At 43.7% G+C, this 20,625-nt stretch overlaps 1 protein-coding gene across 26 annotated transcripts in view; it reads left to right on the top strand.

Moving 5' to 3' along the window:
* Positions 1-20,625, top strand: part of FHIT (fragile histidine triad diadenosine triphosphatase) — a 1,444,513-nt gene that overhangs the window by 1,328,542 nt on the left and 95,346 nt on the right. The gene's annotated exons all lie outside the window — the stretch shown is intronic.

Genomic DNA, 20,625 nt, shown 5'->3' with positions numbered 1-20,625 from the left:
GCTCTAGCAGGTGAAGATATTCTCTACCCTTGCAGTCGTTGTCATGGATCCAAGTACTGAGCTCAGTCAGTACTGGATCCAGTGGCTTGAGAGGCCACGACTGAGATCACTGGATATAGGTTATGGACGAGCAAATTTAAGTCTTTTGAGTAACCAAGCTGTATGGGGTACAGAGCTCCCTGTCAGGAAGGATTCCAGCAGAGACCATTTGCCCCTTCCAGGAAAGTGCCATTGCTTAAGAGACCTAGTCACGTGAGCTTCTTAGTTTTCTTTGTATTAATACCAAAGGCTTCTGAGCAGTCTGGCTGCTCCCTTGATCACTTGATATAAATATTATTTAGAGAGGGGCCTGGTGTGGCAATAATACAGGCTCTAGAGTTTCCTGGACCTGGGTTCACATCCTCACCCTACAACTTACTAGCTTTGTGCCCTGTGATACACAATCCTCTGTCCCCAGGCGTTAGTTTCTTTATCTGTGAAAATCACAAGATTGTTGCGAGGATTGTGGATTATGCCGTGCACTGTGCTTAGACCCACTGAAAGGGCACTGTGGCATGGAAGAGAAGGAAACTAGATTGGCTAAATTTATGATGCCAGAGCCTGGATTCCCTAAGACAATGAGCTGATACTTCCATGAGGCAGAGTAATGATCTAATTGAGAAGTGGGATGACAAGTGGAAATTCACATGGGAAACTTGACCGCTTTGCCTTCCCCTCCCTGTTTTTTAGCTCATGAGATGTGAGCACAGTGGAGGAGTTTTCTCTACCGAGCTTGAGCTTCAATTATTTATCAGACGTATTTGTGTTCAGTGACACATGTAGCAGATATAAATCCATGGGCTCTTCCCCCTGGAATGCTTCTGGGCAAGTTATACAGCAGGGACCCCTTAAAACATCAACGTTGAAGAGCAGAGATTGATTTCCTTCTCAGACTATTCTTTCACACAGCTAGGCTTCTCAGGATTTCCTTGCAGTGCAGGGAAAATGACTTTTGATACCAGTCTGTGCAAAGCTAATTAATTTACTTAAGAATTTTCATTTACTCAAACTACTCAATGATTTGTTGTTGTTGGTTTGGGGGGAAGTTTTTAGGAGTCTGTTCTTTGTCTTTCCTTTATACAGGGACCAATTAGCTCCTGATGACTTTATCTGTTGATGAGATTTGAATTGCAGCAGGACTGTGGAAATGCAGGGAAGAAACACTGGCATTCCCTGCCTCCCGTGCTTTTCTACTCCTGAATCTTCATGATGGTTAGGAACTCTGTAGTCTAAATAAGTATAATTTTATTTTGATACTTATGGAAATTAAGAAGCTGATTTTAACTGTCTCTGGAAAGTTCCAACATAGCATAAGAGGAAAAGGGTCTCTTTGTCTCTCTATCTCTCTTTAACACACACATAACAGAACATGATGAAAATAAAAATATGTACATGGAAATTATTCTCAATCTGGAAACTATAAATCCCTTGGTCCCCAATTTAAAACATTGTCCCTTCATGATGATAGTGAAGGTTTTGTCAATTTAGTTTAATCTTTTTTATTTATTTATTTTTGGCTGTGTTGGATCTTCGTTGCTGCACGCAGGCTTCCTCTAGTTGCGGCAAGCGGTGGCTACTCTTCGTTGCGGTGCGTGGGCTTCTCATTGTGGTGGCTTCTCTTGTTGCGGAGCACGGGCTCTAGGCACGCGGGCTTCAGTAGCTGTGGCTCACGGGCTTCAGTAGTGTGGCTCGCAGGCTATAGAGCGCAGGCTCAGTAGTTGTGGCACATGGGCTTAGTTGCTCCACGGCATGTGGGATCCTCCCGAACCCGGGCTCGAACCCGTGTCCCCTGCGTTGGCAGGCGGATTCCCAACCACTGCGCCACCAGGGAAGTCCGTCAATTTAGATTAATCTTTGAGTTTGCTATTTTTTAAGTATTTAGAGGATATTTGACACACCAAAGATCACACTTTGTTATATGATGGTGTATTTTAAGTGTATCCTACTGCAGTGATAAAACTGACAGGCTATGAAATTCACTAAACTTGGATTCGAGTCTTTCCTCTGAATCATATAGTGACTAATTTGAGATATGCACATTCTTTGAGTGTCAAATTCCTCAGCTGTAGGATAAGGATCTTAATATCCTGTGGAAGTACTTCAAAAATGAGTATTCATGGGAAGGGTATAGCCTATTTCTTGGTACTAAAAGGTGTGCTATGAACGCTAGCCACTGTGTGGGTGGTGTTACTAGTTGGTAGTTCATTCCCTTTCTCTACTCTCTACTCCGGGAAAAAAAGTATCATTCAAGAGTTTAAAAAAAGAAAAAGCTAACATAGAAGGCCTCCTCCTAGCTTACTTAAGGAGATGGAAGGTGGCTGGTTGGAGGGCTATATGCTAGAGACCAGGACTCCACAGCACAGTAAGTCATTCATATGGGATTTGCAGAAGCTACTCAGTATACTAGTTTTCTTTTTTTTTAATTAAAATATTTAGAAAGAACTAATATGCTCCTACTGGGTGACTCTTATCTCTGTCTAAGCTAAGACTCATGCAGTGTGTATTGAAACAAGATTAAGGTGTAAATTAGAATCAGTTCTACAGGTATGTGTGACTACTCTTTGTCTCTTAATTGGAAAATTCCTACTAATTTGTTTAAAAAAGAACTCCACAGTAATGTCTGATCTTCATGTTGTCAGAAGCTTATAGGAGCAGTTTAAAACTTGCAGTTTAAAAATACTACTTCCATGAAGAAACTAGCATGACAAGCAATGTAGAATCATTAGAGGTCAAGGTGAATTCTGGTGAGAATGACTTTTGATGGTGACACTTTGTACTGTTTTGGGCAAGACACTGTTATCTTTCGAGAACACAGATGCATTTAATATGCTTGATTTTGGGGTGAAAGGAACTTCTCTACAGTGTAGAGGTGACTGAGAATAATGCTAAATATTGCAGAGGTTGGATAGTTATCAGGTGATATCGAATGGCCTTGGAGTTAGCCAGACCTGGGTGTGAACCTCAGGTCTGCCACTCATTAGGTGTTTAACTTCAGTCAAGGTACTTAGCCTCTCACACTTAGCTTTCTTATCTGTAAAATGAGGTTAAAAACGGGCCCCTTGCATGGAGTTTGTAAGGATTAAGTACAATAACCTATGTAAAATGCTTAGTATAGGGACTGACCTAAGAAATGCTCTGTAAATTGTTATCTTCATGATTCATATTAAATCCTACATTGTAACTGACATTTAACTAATAGCTAATGAGCTGTGATAGTTTTAGTTTAATAATTGGTAAGCTATGCTAGTTTTTGAGCTATGAGGTTACCACTACTTCCACCACCCCCAGCAACTGTAGATTTCCCATGTGGGAAGACACATCAGCTGATGGACTCAGCCAGGCTGACTTTGTCCCAGGACCCGAGAAGAGCCATGTGGTCCTGGATCAGAGCATCATAACTTCATCTTCATCCAGGATGGAGAAGACCCTGCACCCTTCGCTGGTCTTTGGTGGACGGAATGAGACCAGAAGACTATTAGAAGTAGAGAACACCTTCAGCAGTAATCTAGTCATTCTCAAGAAGAAGAGATTTGGTTGGGTCAGAATGGATTAGAACATAAAATCGGGCCCTCGGGATGCCATGAAGGCCACCTCCAGCTCCTCTTGCACCGGCGTCCTTTCCGTTGTCTCACCACCACACATACGAATGCAGAAAGGCTCTTGCCTGTGGCAGATCGCACCTCCAAGGGGCCTTTTCTCAGACTTGTGTGACTCCTCAGCCAGCGCCCCACGTGTGTGGGTGTCAAGTGATGAGTGTGGGAGCTGAGCAGAGAGACGTGGTTTTAATTGATATTTTAAAGAAAGTTCCTTGGTGGTGGCCATCTTTTCTGTTCCTCACCTCTTTGGTTAGAGAGCCTGAGATTGCATCAGCTCATTAAGTTTCATAGTTTGGCCTTTAGCTCCTCCGCCGTGTGTGATATACCAGGCTTCACTTCTGCTGTGTAATATAAGAGGAGAAACATACCACTATTTTTTATCGGAGGGCTTAGGTCTTTCAGGGTTACTCTGAGTCTGAGTTTCATTTTAATGAGATGGTGCCAGAAAAAGAACATAGGGTGCTCTTCCTTCAAAGAGAGGTACCCAAAGCCATTGGCCCAACATAGTACTTGTGAAGCTGCAAATTAATGGATTACGGTAGACGTTGATGAAGAGGTAGAGTTGCCGGATCAAAATTTGCTAGGGAATATTGCAAATTAAAACATTTTTCTACTGATAATGAAAAGTGACAATTTCCTCCTGCTTCAATGCTGGGTCCAGCATCTTTACTCTTGCAATTTACATGGAAATAATGAATGTTTTGTGTTAAGACCTTCCCCATCCGGGGAACAGAGCTTCACCTCTCTAATTTTTATTGAATTAGCTGCCAGCATGCAGGAAATTTCACGTTAGCCTTTGGTCCTAGCAGATCATTTCAGAAGGCATTGAAAAACATATACCTAATTAAAATTGTATGAAACAAAACCCAGCATGACTTATCTTTAAGGTTGTGCGTATATACAGTTGTGTATGTATATTTATTTTAAGGAACTAAAATCAAAGGTAGCTTCTGCGTACTTAGTATATATTCTTTTTTTTTTGCGGTACGCGGGCCTCTCACTGTTGTGGCCTCTCCCGTTGTGGAGCACAGGCTCCAGACGCGCAGGCTCAGCGGCCATGGCTCACGGGCCCAGCCGCTCCGCGGCATGTGGGATCTTCCCGGACCGCGGCACGAACCCGTGTCCCCTGCATCGGCAGGCGGACTCTCAACCACTGCGCCACCGGGGAAGCCCAGTATATATTCTTTTAATATTGTTGAACTCCATCCAAAATTGAATGAGGCTTTTCCTTCACTGCAGAATTAATACATATCTCAATCTTCGAGCTACTCATTTAGATATATACGAGCAATTCAGAATAATTCATTTTTATTTCTGATGACAATGCTAACCTTTCTTTTAGAGAACCAAACAGTTTTAGTTATTTTGTTCTTATTAGAAAACAACTAGCTCCTTCCTAGTAAACAAGCACCTCTTGTTCATCCCTTTCCCACAGTCCCTTGGGTATATCTGTTGGAAAGCTTGAGGAACGAATTCCCAGCAGCTGGCTGTATTCCATGTCTGCATATATTTGTTAGTCGGAGGCCTAGGGTAGTTTGCAGGTACCATTCACATTCACCTTGATATTTTTGTTTCAATTCGATTGTAGCTTAGACACAGCCCATCTGGCATATACCATCGTTTCATCTTTTTTACATGCATTTTACAATGGGAGAATCTTATTTTTTAACAAACAACTATACATGTTAGCTTAAATGGCCTCCAAAGGGATGTGAACCTGGCCTTCATACATGAGATCACTGTCATACATAGAATTTGTGTGATAACAGAATTTATTCCATTGAAGGTCAGGTGATATTTGAGCAAAAAAGGAATATAATGGCAGCGAAGCCTGACAGATGCAGCTATATGCTCAGGGTGAAGGATGGAGACACATGAAGGACTGTGATATGGTATCTTTGTCCTTCAGTATTTTATTGTTCCTGGGAAAGTAAGGAATTATCTTTGAAATACTACTTTTCTGGTAGAGCTTTTCAACAGTATTTATTGTTGAAAAACCACATTCGCAGAGGCCTCTTAGCCAATCTGAATGGCAGCAGCTTGTATGGCATCTTTATTGCAAAACTGGGCTCTTTAGCATAGACTGATCTTTCCATTGCATTACCTGCTTCCCCTAATATACCTTTAACCATGAATATTTTGGGGACTTCAGAGAGAAAATTATTGAGTGTTAACACCAATGAGCCATTTATTATTTTTCCATTTTAAGAAATAATTTCCCCAAGTCCCAACATTATTTTAGAAGACACAAATATTACTGAAAGTACTCAAAGATCCAGAAATCTGTTGAAGGGCTGTGTTCTTTCTACCTTCTTGGTATTTCCTCTCTGTAAAAACAGAAATATTAAAACAGAATTGATAATCCTTCCCAACTCTGTAGATCCATCTGACTCTATAAAACCTGTGGATTTCCATGCAAACCTGGTCTTCCTCATGACCAACGCCGACTGCTTCATATTTATTAAAAAGATACAGTTTTAAAGGCTTCCTGGGGCCTTAGGAGTGGGTGTGCACGTGTGCGTGGTAGGTTGGGTTCTGGGGAAGCAGCGCTGAGATGGAGTCTGGGATGTAAGATGTTTATTAGGCATCAATGTCTGTGAAAGAAGGGGCAGAAGGAGAACCAGGCAGAGCAGTTAGACTGTAAGACAGGCTTGTAAGGCATCACCCAGTCCAGCTGGGAGCTCTGGAGTATTTTGTCCATCAGGGTTGCCCTGTGACAAGCTGAAATGGCAGTGCCTTTCCAGGCTTGCCTTGCTTAGTTAGGAATTGCTGTCTGCCCAGGAAAGGGGTGCCCTCCAGGGAAGCAGCTGTGTGTTGCTGAGGCCCATTTGAAGGAGCCAATGGCTGGACACTGTTTGCTGACCACCTGCCTCCCAGTTGGGCAGGAGGTCCTTCCTTGAGGGGAATTGGGGTGGTGCATACTGTTTCTGCCTTATTCTGTGTGTGTCCTCTTGTCCTCACCTACACCCCACACAGACCTAGTTTAGCATAGAACTGTTGTCTTCCTGAATGACAGTTAACCTGGACAGGATCATCTGACTTTCTTTTTATTTACACCATATTCAGAAACCAAGAGGGCTACGAATTCTGCCAAGAACTTAACAAGCCAATCTGATCTTCAGAGGAAAAACTAAAATCCAGCGGTGAATAAAATGAGACCAATGAGACTCTTTGAAACAAGAAGATGTGAAATGAGGGCACCATTGGTTCCTGGTTATTTTGGTAGCATCAGAATGTGAAGCAGCTTCCCAGTGACACTGACTGAGCCGTTATTCTGTGAGCTAAATGATTTGTGCCCTACTATCTCATTTAAACCTCCTAACAACCCTAGGAGGTCAGGGCTATTTTTAGCATCCCCAGTTTACAGATGAGAAAACTGAGGTGGTATGAAATTCCTCAAGGTCTCAGAGCTACCAAGTAATAGAGGGGTATAAACCCAAGTAGGCCAGACCCACAGCAGTTTTAACCATTCCCTGAGAGCTTGGCTGTTTTTATGCACAGGTGCACTGAGGACGGTCCATTTGACTGGTGTAACTATGCAAAAGGTAGCAGAATAAACATCTGTAGCAGAATAAACATCTGTGCATCTTCGGGCTTTAGGGTCAAGCAGTATCAGATGTGACCCCTGTCCTTTGGGAACCCATGAGGCAAGACTTCTACACCCCAAATTATAAATGTACAGTCGTGTCGTTTCTACCTTCATGCTTAAGGAATAGTGATAGATTTCACAAGTGGGAGAAATCTCACGCCCCTGAGAGGATTGGTGTCTACCAGCCCTTTGCAGTCAGTCAAAAATAACTTTTTAACTCACTCAGGAGTTTCAGGCTACCCAGGAAAGGTGTGACCTCTTACAGCAGTTAGTTACCAACGTTTAAAAATTAGAACAGTTAGCACTGAAATCTTGATTTCTGGCAACACAGGGTACACATTCCTGGGAGATGGCAGTCTGTTGGAGGTGGGGCATTTGCCAGTCTTGAAGGGCTCCTTTAGGCATCTAAGTTGGTAACCTCAGCAGGGACACAAGTGTAAGACTTTATCATTATCTTATACAGGCATATCTCATTTTACTGCACTTCACAGATATTGCACTCGTACACATTGAAGGTTTGTGGCAACCTTGCATCGGGCAAGTCTGTCAGTGCTATTTTTTCAAGAGCATTTGCTCACTCAGTACTTCTGTGTCACATTTTGGTAATTCTCATAACACTTCAAATTTTTTCATTATTATTATATTTGTTATGGTGATCTGTGATCAGTGATCCTTGATGTTACAATTGTAATTGTTTTGGGGTGCCATGAACGGTGCCCATATAACAAAGAGAACTTAATCCATAAATGTTGTGTGTGTTCCGACTGCTCCACTGACCAGCCGTTCCCCCATCTCTCTCCCTCTCCTCGGGCCTCCCTATTCCCTGAGACACAACGATGTTGAAATTAGGCCAACTAATAACCCTACAGTGACCTCCAAGTGTTGAAGTGAACAGAAGAGTCATACATCTCTCACTCTAAAGCAAAAGCCAGAAATGATTAAGCTTAGTGAGGAAGGCGTGTCGAAAGCTGAGAGAGGCCAAAAGCTAGGCCTCTGGTGCCAAACAGTTAGCCAAGTTGTGAACTTAAAGGACAAGTTCTTGAGAAAATTTAAAACGCTACTCCAGTGAACACATGAATGATAAGAAAGTGAAACAGCCTTACTGCTGATGTGGAGAAAGTGTTAGTGGTGCGGAGAGAAGATCAAACCAGCCACAACATTCCCTCAAGCCAAAGCCTAATCCAGAGCCAGGCCGTAACTCTCTTCTATTCTATGAAGGCTGAGAGAGGCGAGGAAGCTACAGAAGAAAAGTTTGAAGCTAGCAGAGGTTGATTCATGAGGTTTAAGGAAAGAAGCCTTCTCCATAACATAAAAGTGCAAGGAGAAGCAACAAGAGGTGATGTAGAAACTGCAGCAAGTTATCCAGAAGATCTAGCTAAGATAATTCGTGAAGGTGGCTACGCTAAACAACAGTTTTTCAATGTAGATGAAACAGCCTAATACTGGAAGAAGATGCCGCCTAGGACCTTCATGGCTAGAGAGGCAAAGTCAGTGCCTGGCTTCAAAGATTCAAAGGACAGGCTGACTCTCTTGTTACGGGCTGATGCCACTGGTGACCTTAAGTTGAAGCCAGTGCTCATTGACCATTCTGAAAATCCTAGGGCCCTTAAGAATCATGCTAAAGCTACTCTGCCCGTGCTCTATAGATGGAATAACAAATCCTGGATGACAGCACACCTGTTTACAATGTTTACAACATGGTTTGCTGAATATTTTAAGCGCGCTCTCAGACCTACTACTCAGAAAAAAAGATTCCTTTCTAAATATTACCGCTCATTGACAAAGCACCTGGTCACTCCACAGCTCTGGTGGAGACGTACAATGAGATCCATGTTGCCTTCATGCCTGCTAACACAGCAGCCATTCTGTAGCCCATGGATCAAGGAGTCATTTCAACTTCACTTATTATTAAGTAAGTCTTATTATTTAAGAAATACATTTTATAAGGCTATAGCTGCCATACCTAGTGATTCCTCTGATGGATCTGGGCAGTCAGTTAAAAACCTTCTGGAAAGGATTCGCCATTCTAGATGCCATTAAGAACATTCATGATTCATGGGAAGAGATCAAAATGTCAATGTTAACAGGAATTTGGCAGAAGTCGATCCCAGCCTTCACAGTTGACTTTAAGGGGTTCGGAACTTCAGCAGACGAAGTGACTACAGATGTGGTAGAAATAGCAAGAGAACTAGAATTAGAAGTAGAGTATAAAGATGTGACTGAATTGCTGCAATCTCATGATAAAACTGTAACACTTGAGGAGTTGTTTCTTATGGATGAGCAAAGAAAGTAATTTCTTGAGATGGAATCTACTCCTGGTGAAGATGCTGTGACGATTGTGGAAATGACAACAAAGGATTTAGAATATTACATCGACTTAGCTGATAAAGCAGAGGCAGGTTTGAGAGGGTTGCCTCCAAATTCTGAAAGAAGTTCTAAGGCGGGTACAGTGCTTTCACACAGCATTGCCTGCTGCGGAGGAGAAGTCAATCAATGTGGCAGATTTCATCGTCTTGTTTTAAGAAACTGCCACGGCCACCCCAGGCTTCAGCAACCATCACCCTGATGGGTCAGCAGCCGTCGACATCGAAGCACGACCCTCCACCAGCAAAAAGATTATGACTCGCTGAAGGCTTATAGGATGATGAGCTTTTCTTTTTTTTTTTTAGCAATAAAGCATTTTTTAAATTTAGGTATATACATTGCTTCTTTAGACATAATGCTATTGCACGCTTAGTAGACTTCAGTACAGTGTTAACGCAACTTTTACATGCACTGGGAAACCGAGAAATTTGTGTGACTCGCTTTATTGCAATATTTACTTTATTGAGCTGGTCTGGAACTGAACCCACTCTATCTCTGAGGTATGCCTGTAATGACAAGGTTGCATTTTGACTCTCTGAATGGAAAGGAGCAGATCTGTAAGACTGAAGGTGTGCCTTTTCTTTAGGATAGAAGTTGAAGTAGGAGGTCAGGATTTCACCTTGCCCGTCCTTTTAATTACCTGGAGCCAAAAGGGCACATAGTCCATAGAGTGGCAGCTCTGTCGTCTTCTGACCCTTCCTGTGGCCTTTCTTTAGTCCCCACTCATCATAGCTTGGCTACTGAGAAGGGCTTTAACTAAAAGTGAGAGGTGAGATTCAAAAGGGCTTTAACTAAAAGTGAGAGGTGAGATTCAGTGGTGAAACAGGAGGCTGAAAAGTCAGAGAAATCGTCTTTGAGACTGAGGTATAATGCTGACTTCTCCCCTGAGGGGCCCTGTCGCTTCAAGCCTTTAATACCAGGCCTGACAAATATTCAGAAAATGTTCAGGCTGGAACCATTTTGCACAAGGAGTGGACAAGGTGTCCTGAGACATTTTTTTTTCTTCTTCATCTCTAATATCTGTGATCCTCCAAAATCCTGCTCAGGAAACACCGATCTCAGTGGCTGTTCTCTAGCTGGTGTTTGGTGCCAGGAGAGAGAGATGGTGGAGCAAAGGCTGAAGTAGATCTTGCCAGAAGGTGGGGAAGGGCAGATAAGGAAGCCTGGAGCTCCTGCTTAGGGAAATAGAAAGGGAGCCACTTGGTGGGCTTAAACTTATAAAAGGGGGATTTCTGGAGGAACAGGCAGGGAGCAAGGCACTGAGAGTATTTAAGTACTTACTGAGGTAACTAAATGTTTAGTGATGACTCAGGCCGTGCTCCTAAGGCACGTGGAAAATATCCGGGGAGACTGGCCGTGCAGTGGTGGATCAGAGCAATCTCTGCGGAAGGCAGTGAGTGGGCAGGGGGTGTGTGTGCTTCTGATGGTCCCTCACTATGTAGGATCGTGGTTTTCTTCTTTCTTTTTTTGGAATTGCGTACTTTCTTTTTTTTCTTTCTTCCTACTTAAAGGTTACCCTGACCCTAAATGCGTCAGGAAATTGATCAGGGGTGCGCAGCTCCGGCTGAAGCGTGGAGGCTGGGCCTGGAGGTCTGGCAACCTGGCCTCTCTTCTGTTCCTTGCACCATCGCCAGACCGAGGGCTCTTCGAAAAGCAGACAGGAAGCCTCTGGGAAAGAATTGGGGTGTGTGCAGAGTGTTTTTATTCAAACCTCATGATAACCCTGTGCAGAGAACAGAATCCATCTCTATTTTACAAATCAGGAAACTGAGCTGCGGAAAGGTTACACAGCTCAACCAAACACGTCCTCAAGGCACAGATTGAAGCTGGGAGGTGAACCTGGGTCTCTAAGCCTAAACCCCTGCTTTCCCTGCCCTGCAGCACACACTAGGGTTCCACGCCAGACGAGGGCAGCTTGACTGGGGAAGGCCTCCAAGAGAACATGGGAACTGAGCCGTGTCTTGGGATTTACTTGGGAATTTGAGTCTGAGTAGAACTAGTAAGGATCTTCCAAGTGGGAAGGGCCGCAGGAGCAAAGGCGGAGGTAAGGGGATGCGCGAGGTTTGAAAAGCACGTTTGGGCTGCTTTGTGAGGGGTTTGCAATCCGTGGTAAACTTGAGTTCTGCCAGCTAAGCAGTGGGGATGGAACCACTGTAGAGTCTCGAGCAGGCTGGGGCCAAGAGGACAGCGGAGTTTGAGGCAGGTCTGTGTGGCCTTGGAGAGCAGGAGCTGTGGGTGGAGGGTGAGACGGCTCAAGGAGCCAGCTCTGGGGAAGGCTTTAAATGCCCAGCACGGAAGCAGGAGGATGGGTGCTGGTTAGGAAGATGGGAGATGCCGAGTGTGAGTGATAACTGAAGCGGGTCCTGCAAAGGTGGGACTGGCCCCGGCTCCTAATTAGGACACTCTTTTACCTTCAGATGGTCGGTTTTTACTCGTTGTAGTGCTATTTCTGGTTCCAAACTCACAAAATGTGTATGACACAGTTTCCCAAATTATACCCCACGCAACACTCACGTCTGGAGAAGCACAGGCGAATGTGCTGAGAGAAAAGAGTTCCGTTTTTCAGATTTTCTTGGGAAACACTGCATTGTGCAGGCTCCTTCTGGCAATTCTCAGGGTTCATTATCGCGTTAAAAAGGGTCTGAGAGGTCTTGGAATGTAGGAGCATGATTTAGTCACCCTTTCTCACTCCAATGTCTATTTTCATGATATCTTTGGTAAATGTCCCATGGAATACTACTTGGGAAATTCCGGTTTGCATAAGGAAACACACGTAAGTTAAGACAAGTGGATTTCCATAGCAAAACTTGGCAGAGGTCTCTGCTCCTGTCATGGCATTGGTTCACTTTCTGTGAGATGTGGTATATGCTGTACAGGGGTCCAGGGAACAGATTTGGGGCCAGACTACCTGGGTTCGAATACTACCCCCATTAGCTACTCAGACTCGGCATTGCGCTCAGCCCCTCCGCCCCCGCTCTGCATTTCTCTTGATAGGCGGCTTCCTGCTGAGTCCGTGTGTAACACCCATGGCGGGTATTCCTTCTCGCTGGTAGGAAGTGGCTGCACCTGTTAACAGCCTGGGCCCAATTATTCTCAAAAATTTGGACTTCCGTTGCCACAGTGAAGCAGCAGTCCTCCGGCCTGTTCAGCCCTTCATAATTTGATTTCTAATGACACTCCTAAAGAGGGCACACTCCACATTCTCAGGCAGAGGGTCAACCTTAGGGCCAGGTTCATCTGGTATGTGCAGAGGTCAGCCACCCTGTAGCAAGAGGGGGCGAGGGAAGGAGGAGAGAACCTTGAGTGGGTTTGCTGGGTTCTACTGCCTCTGACATCCTTGCCAGTAGCTCCCCACCTACCAGGTCTCCTACTGCGCTAGCCTGAGCTTGTTAACAAATGCATCAAAGCAGCACTAAGTGTCTTTGAAGGGACATAGTATGGCTCGCTTTCTTCCCTGTGCAGCCATCGCAAAGGATAAGAAGGCCCAGCCTAACAGTGTGGGGCGGTGCAGAGGAGCCCAACCTGTGAAATGTGGAGAGAATCACAAACTATATGTTCATCTTCTAGTGTCTTGCAGCATCTAGCGAGAAACTTTCTTGTCTCCACTCAAGGCTGAGTCTCCTTGACCTGTGGGTCTTATCCATTTTATAAACTCAGGGGAGGACTCTACTGTCTGCTGTCTTCATTGACATTTATGGATATTTTTTTTAAATAAATTTATTTATTTTTGGCTGCTTGGGTCTTAGTTGCTGCACGCGGGCTTCCTCTAGTTGCGGCGAGCGGGGGCTACTCTTCGTTGTGGTGCGCGGGCTTCTCAGTGCGGTGGCTTCTCTCGTTGCAGAGCATGGGCTCTAGGCACACGGGCTTCAGTAGTTGTGGCACGTGGGCTCAGTAGTTGTGGCTCACGGGCTCTAGAGCGCAAGCTCAGTAGTGGTGGTCCATGGGCTTAGTTGCTCCACGGCATGTGGGATCTTCCCGGACCAGGGCTCGAACCCGTGTCCCCTGCATTAGCCACTGTGCCATCAGGGAAGCCCCAAAGTCCATGGATATTCTTGATTTAAGACATTATAGGGAGTGAGGGAGAGTGGTAGTAATCTGGGTGCCCGTCCAGATAGGATGTCCTGGGCCCCTTTGGGAACCATCTTCTCTTTGATGATTTGTGCCCCCTTGACTTGCTCATTCTCAAGCTATCAGGGCCACCTCTTTCCTCTTACCTGTTCCTTTAGTAATACATCACTTGGCCAAAATTGTAATCATCCAATCTCTCATTCCCTCAAGATGGAACTAATCCAGTTATTGAGCTAATGGTCTTCAAGTACGTGGGTATTTCTTTCTAATGCATCTCAGATGGCTGCTTCTCAGTAGAGTATTATGCTAGAGAGGATAATTCTCATGATTTGCAGTCCCAGACTAGGTTACTGAGGAAGACATATTAAGAGTAGTGGCTTTAGTCCTCAGACTACTCCAGATGTTGCCTCTTGGTAGGTCTTTTATGTGTGAAACTTGGTCAGACTTACCTATGGAACTAGGTTTGCTCTTGACAGTCATGAGTGAGTTATGAGTTATTGTTGACATCCATAAAAATGTCAACAATTCTAGCTTCAGCATAAACACCTAGGTCTCCTATCTTCGTAAGTATATAAGAAATGATCCACACGAGGACTCTCCTTACTATGAAGGTGAGTGAAGATTAGGAGAGATTCATATTGAGTGCAGAATTTCATTGGCTAGAATAGATAGGATGAGAGAGAGAACTCCAATGATGAAAAACAGGAATATCATCATTCTCACTTTCTTCTGCACCTAAACAAATTTTCAGATCTTGTTTTGACTTCCAAACCATTATCCATATCCTAAAAGCTGAGTGCATTAAAAAGGGAAGTGCAAAATCTATCAAAAAGACTATTTTGGCCCAGGCTGATGTAACTACAAGGGCCTCTGATCCACACAATCAGTGTGGCAAGAGCAGATTGTAACTCTTAGGGAAAGATTGTCTCTGTGAAAACAGTAGACTGGGGTGTTTACAGAACAAGGTTTACATACCTTTATAAAATTAGGTTGATCAAATTCAGTCTAGCAAAACAACAACAGGAAAACCACCAACACTACAACGTATTGATTAATTTAAAACTATTTGGTAATTTGTGGAGGAGCTTGGCTGCTTACTTGATTTTCAATCATTTATTTAATTAAATTTTAATTTTATATAAATACATAGAGATATAGATCTTTATATCTATAGATTTATGCATTGGTAAGTCTTTCTAGGTGTGCATATCTCTATCAATCAATTGTTTAACACATATTCTCTGCCAGGCACAGTGAAAAGCACCTCTAGTGCATTGTCTCATTTCATCTTTATAAAACATCATGAGTGGAACGAGGATATTGCAGTCAGAAATCGTCTAATGTAAATGGATTAATTAGGACTTGAACTTGGGTCGTCTCTCAGCCGGTATGTGTGACCCACTCTGCCGTGCTGCCTCCTTTTCCCTTCTGTCTGTTGGTGTGTTGCGTGGGCACCAAGCTCTTGCTGTTGAATATCTCGTGTGTTAGCCTTGGCTACAGTAACAAACAACCTCCAAATAAATAGTATTTATTTCTCGCTCGCAAGTCTGTGGTTGGCAGTGGCTCTGCCTGCCTCTGCTCTTGTGTATGTCTCTTACTCCAAGACCCAGACTGGAGAAGCCCCGATCTGGGCCCTGCTGTTTTCACTGCAGAGGACAGAAGGGCAAAAGGATGAGTTAAGCCTTGGAATTGCTTTTATAGCTTCTGCTTGGACATGGGTATTTCACATCTGCTTACATCACATTGGCCAAAGACAGTCACATGACCAAGCCTGACAATGCGGTGGAAAGCCACAGATAAAGTAGGGATGTATAATTCTCCTAGAGCGAGAACAGATAGTTGGGGAAAAAAAAATACCACCTACCACAGTGAGGTGGGGATTAAGTTATGGAAGATAAACCTCTCTCTGACTCAGTGGTTGAGAAATGGCTGGGAAGATCGAAAAGTAACTTTTGCCCCTTGTCTTACCCCCATGGCTCCTGAAATTGAGGAGAAACTGCTCAATATTCTAATGCTAATATTGGCATGAAGTGGTTCCCACAAATCAGCCATGTCTTCTAAAAGACTAGAATGAAATGAAGTATTCAGTGTGGTGAAGGACAGGCCTGGCCAACTAGACTTGGACATAGGAGTGGCCAAGGCCTTTCCCCAACAGGGCAGAGGACATCTGGGCTCTCTCTGTGAGCTTAGAATTTCTCAACTGAACAGGGGAGCAAGCTGATCACTGGGTGAGTACTGGGTAAGGGGATAACTGGTTAAAATACCAGGGCGGAGGGAAGAAGAGATGAAGACAGCTACTAAGAGGCGGTAGGAGCAGGGGAGGAAAGGCACCGTTTGCTCCACTCTCCATGGCTACAGGATAAACCCCATCAGCTTTTGGCCACAAACTGAATCCCAGGCTAGGACTGAAAGAAGAGCAATACCCTTTAAGCCCTCCCTGTACCTCTGGCAGTTGTGTTTTGCACAGCCTCACCCCTTCCCACCATAAATGGTCTACTTCCAGGCAGAATTCCCATCTCCTATTACCCCGATTTCGAATAAGGAGGCAGGACACTCAGACACTGAAGCTCTCTAGCAGGTTCTTGCTGCTGGCAACTGGGGTATTTTAAGTAAGTTTTGGCTTACTGCTGTGTAATCAGTTCCCTGGCGCTGAGTCAGTGTCAGGACGGCTAACGGCTATGGCTGTGTTCGGTACATACAGGAGTGTGGGTAGTGACAAAGGGCAAGGGCTCCGGAGTCAGACTGCCTGGCTTCTCTTCTGGCTTCATTACCTCTTGGATTTGAGCAAGCTTCGTAACCGTTCTGAGTCTCAATGTCTTCATCTGTCAAAAGGAGATAATAATAGTCTAAATGGCTGCCCTGAGGATTCAATGAGACAATCCACATAAGGCACTTAATAGAGTGCCGAGCACATGGCAAGCACTTAGGAAGTGATTATTATTACTATCATCATCATCATCATCATCATCACCACCATCACCATAGTTAATGAGGAGGAAAATAATTCTATCGATAATGTATCACTGACGTTTTCTTATCAGTAATACTCAACAACATGAATGGTTAACAGTTATTGAATGCCTTCTCTGTGCCAGGCTTCTGAGCTCTTCTCAAGCACATCTTTACAAGAACCACTAACAGGTGGGTAGGATTATAACCCCCACCCCCCGCCCTCCCATTTTACAGATGAAGTAACTAAGGTTCACAGGTCGTTAGTAGCTTGCCGGGATGATATAATTAGGAAGAAGTAAAGTAGGTCTTTCAGCCCAGGTAGGCTGGTTCCAGAGCCCAGGCTCTTAACATTACAGAGGATGCTTCTTGCAATAACACAGAGCTACAGCTCACATTAGTGTTTCTTTGGGACCAGAGTGACTGGACTGGTTGTAAATGCAGGCGCCCCCGTCCTGCTTCATCCTGTGCAGCTGGGGGGAAAGCAGGCACGCTATTCTGAGAACACCAGCCTTGAGTGCACATTGTGTATAAATCACCCAGTGAACAAATGGCCCAATTATAAAGGTTGGCTGCTTGCAGGATTGGAACCACTAGAGAGCTTGACTGGAAGGCTCTTTGAGGGCCCGTGCTCTTCCTTTACCGAAGGCCCTGCTCAGAGGTCAGCTGGGGTTAGCTGTCTGTGCTGTGGTTGACCTGGTCCACAGATAATGAGCGAACTTATATCTGCAGAATTATGATGTTGTTTTTAGGATTTAGACTATGGAAGAATGGGAGAGTTGGAAGGTTTTTCTAATGATTAATTTTAGGCCTGTTGAAGAAAACGGCATGCTGTAAAATCCCAGAGATTTTTCAATGAACTTTGCTTTTCTAATTGCAGTGTAACATTTTCAGGAAACAGTTTTGACATGGCACATTTCAGAGTCCTTAAACAGGGGACCAGTTATGCATCTACTTAGCATTAAGGATATCTCTGAGTATCTGAAGGTGTCTTGGTCAAAATCATATATAATACTCATTCCCAGGTTTTACCCCCATGAAAATGAAAAATTCCCTAGAATTTCCTTCTTTTCACCTTGGAACGTTGATCATCTCATTTTTCAAAAAAATTTATTCACTTATTTAATTTTGGCTGTGTTGGGCCTTCATTGCTGCATGCAGGCTTTCTCTAGTTGCGGAGAGGGGGGCTACTCTTCGTTGCGGTGTGCGGGCTTCTCATTGTGCTGGCTTCTCTTGCTGTGGAGCACGGTCTCTAGGCGTGAGGACTTCAGTAGTTGTGGCACATGGGCTAAGTAGTTGTGGCTCACAGGCTCTAGAGAGCAGGCTCAGTAGTTGTGGCACGCGGGCCTAATTGCTCTGCGGCATGTGGGATCTTCTCGGACCAGGGCTCAAACCTGTGTCCCCTGCATTGGCAGGCGGATTTTTAACCACTGCACCACTAGGGAAGTCCCTTCTTCTTCTTTTTTTTTTTTTTTAATTTATTTATTTATTTCTTGGCTGCTTTGGGTCTTCATTGCTGCGCGCAGGCTTTCGCTAATTGCGGTGAGCAGAGGCTACTCTTCGTTGCAGCGCATGGACTTCTCATTGCGGTGGCTTCTCTTGTTGGGGAGCACGGGCTCTAGGCGCCCAGGCTTCAGTAGTTGTGGCACGTGGGTCTGGAGTTCTTCCATTGGAAAAGGTATGAAAATAAATGTTTCGTGTTTAGCATGTGTGTCCTACTGTAGTACTTCTGATTACTTTGATTATCTTAATAGGTGCTATAGATGATTAGGGTAAACTACACTATTCTAGAAATACCTTCCCTCAATTTTAGTAGCATAACACATACAGCTCATTTCCCAAACTATGCGGAGGGACCGGTGGCTCTCCAGGGCCAGCTCCTTTACAAGGGATCCAGTCTTCTGCATCTTACAATTCTGACATCTGCTCATGCATCCTCCATGTCACTGAGGCAGAGAAAGAAAGACCTAGCAGGTCGTGTGCTGGCTCTTAAATTCTCTAGTCCTTACTGTAGTATTTCTACTCAGAACCCATTGGCCAGAACAGGGCAGAGTGGGCCCCTTTTCTGCAAGGGATTTGGAAATGCAGCCGAGCACGTGTATATTCATGGAGCAGTCAGTGCCGCTTCCACAATACCTAATCAGTTCTACTTTCCAAGGGTGGCGAAGGCTATCGGATCGTGCATGCTCTAAATGCTGTAACTAAGATAGCGTGAGAGAACGAGGGGGTGTAGACCTTCCTGGCTGAGTCTTGCGTGTTTTCTCCTACAGGCCTGATTTTGAATTTGAGGGCCCCTTGGTCTCGCACATCCGCCTGCTCCTGGTACAGAGGTGTGGGAGCGTAGATGCCCATGAACATAGGGGAACCCTAGGGAAATCACGTGTTTAACTTCCCTGGCCTGAGATCTCGACTTGTGCATATGAATCCTTTAGTTAGACCCATATACATCCACACAGAACAAAGGTAAATTTCAGAGGCCAAGGCGCTAGAATTATATATCTTTAAGTATGCAAAGGTTACCTACCCACTCAGTATCCGTGTCCACAGAAATTCGTGTTGTTAGTTCCCTGTTAGTGAACTGACCTGGAGTGATTATTGTAATTAACCATCACCTACTTCTTGGTATCCAGTGGGTGTCATATACATGTAAAATAAACCTAATTCTGCATCCGCCTTTCATCTTTTATTTATTTTATGGTTGTTTCTTCATAGGCATAGTGATTAAACTAGAGAGGCTTGAAAGACTTAAGATTTTCTTTCTTGGAAAGTTTATATAATATCAAATGAATTGAGTAAATTGTCTTATTAACTAGGTGACTTGGTGTTTTGTGTGTGTGTCTGTGTGTGTGTGTATAGCTGTCGGTTTAAAAAAAAAACAAACCCTCTCTCCCTTACAAGTGCAAAAACTCAACAAATTGCTTGCTTTTAAAACATCGCATAGTATTAGAAAGAGATTTTCCCATTAATCTACCTTAACCAAGGGTATGACATCATTGAAATATTGGTTTTCAATGAGTGGTGAGCTAATTTTCTTCACCCAAAGCCTTAATGGAATTTGGCCCAAGAAGTCAGGCAAGTGCTTGGTAAAGTCTATGGAACATGTCACATCTAGTTACTTGTCTGGGCACTTTGCATCTCTCTTTAAAAAAATGCAAACTTCAAACAACTGCCCTTTATCACCTGTAGGCACATAACCTCGGCCAGGATAGCTCTGCTTCAGAGTGCGAAGAGAGCTGTCAGTGACTAAGAGATCCTCTCATGTTCCTTGAGAGCTGCAGCAGAAAACCGCAATTATATTGATTTCTTAGAAGTTACTGAAGCAACACTTGTAACTTTCATTCTAGATTTCCCTACTTATGAGGGTTGTATGCCAAGTGGAAAATGTCTTCAACCCTGGAGGCCAAGCAAATGTAGTTTATTTCTGTTTCTTTGTTTCATGTTTTTGATGATCATTTTCAAAAAGCTATATGAAGATAGAAAAAAGGATCACAATCTGACAGTAGAGTTCAAAAATGAAAAAGTAAATGAAACAACTGTTTCTTTGCCTGAAACACCAAATAATTGCTTATGATTCTACCTTGTTCACAGAATTACACACTTGTGTTATTCGATGGTGTTGCCAGTTTGACTTTTCATTTTCATTTTTGGAAAGATCAGAAAGGTTTCCTATATAAGTCTCTGCAAATGGAATAGAGATGATCTCTCAGTGCTTCTTTAATATGGTGAGTTGTAATTAATTTCAAGGTGGGCAGTTTATGATCAAATGTCAGTTTTGCGGAGCCCAACCTATTAGAGCTGTAGAGATTTACATGGAGTGTAAGGTAGAGAGTACTTCAACACACATTACTTTTTAAAAAAAAAAGAGTTAAAAAAATATATGTATTATCTATCTCCTTGTGTTTGTTCCAATACAACCAAAGTAAACAAAAACTGAACATTTCAGGCCATAAAAAAAGTTACTTTGTCACATCATGGTTAACTCTTGGGCATCAGACAAACTTGAACTTAAGTAGTGGCCCT

The sequence above is a fragment of the Delphinus delphis genome, chromosome 10 (genome assembly GCF_949987515.2).
Source record: "Delphinus delphis chromosome 10, mDelDel1.2, whole genome shotgun sequence".
Classification (NCBI taxonomy): Eukaryota; Metazoa; Chordata; class Mammalia; order Artiodactyla; family Delphinidae; genus Delphinus; species Delphinus delphis.
Note: the sequence above shows the minus strand (reverse complement) of the source record. Positions and strands in the feature narration are given on the sequence as shown.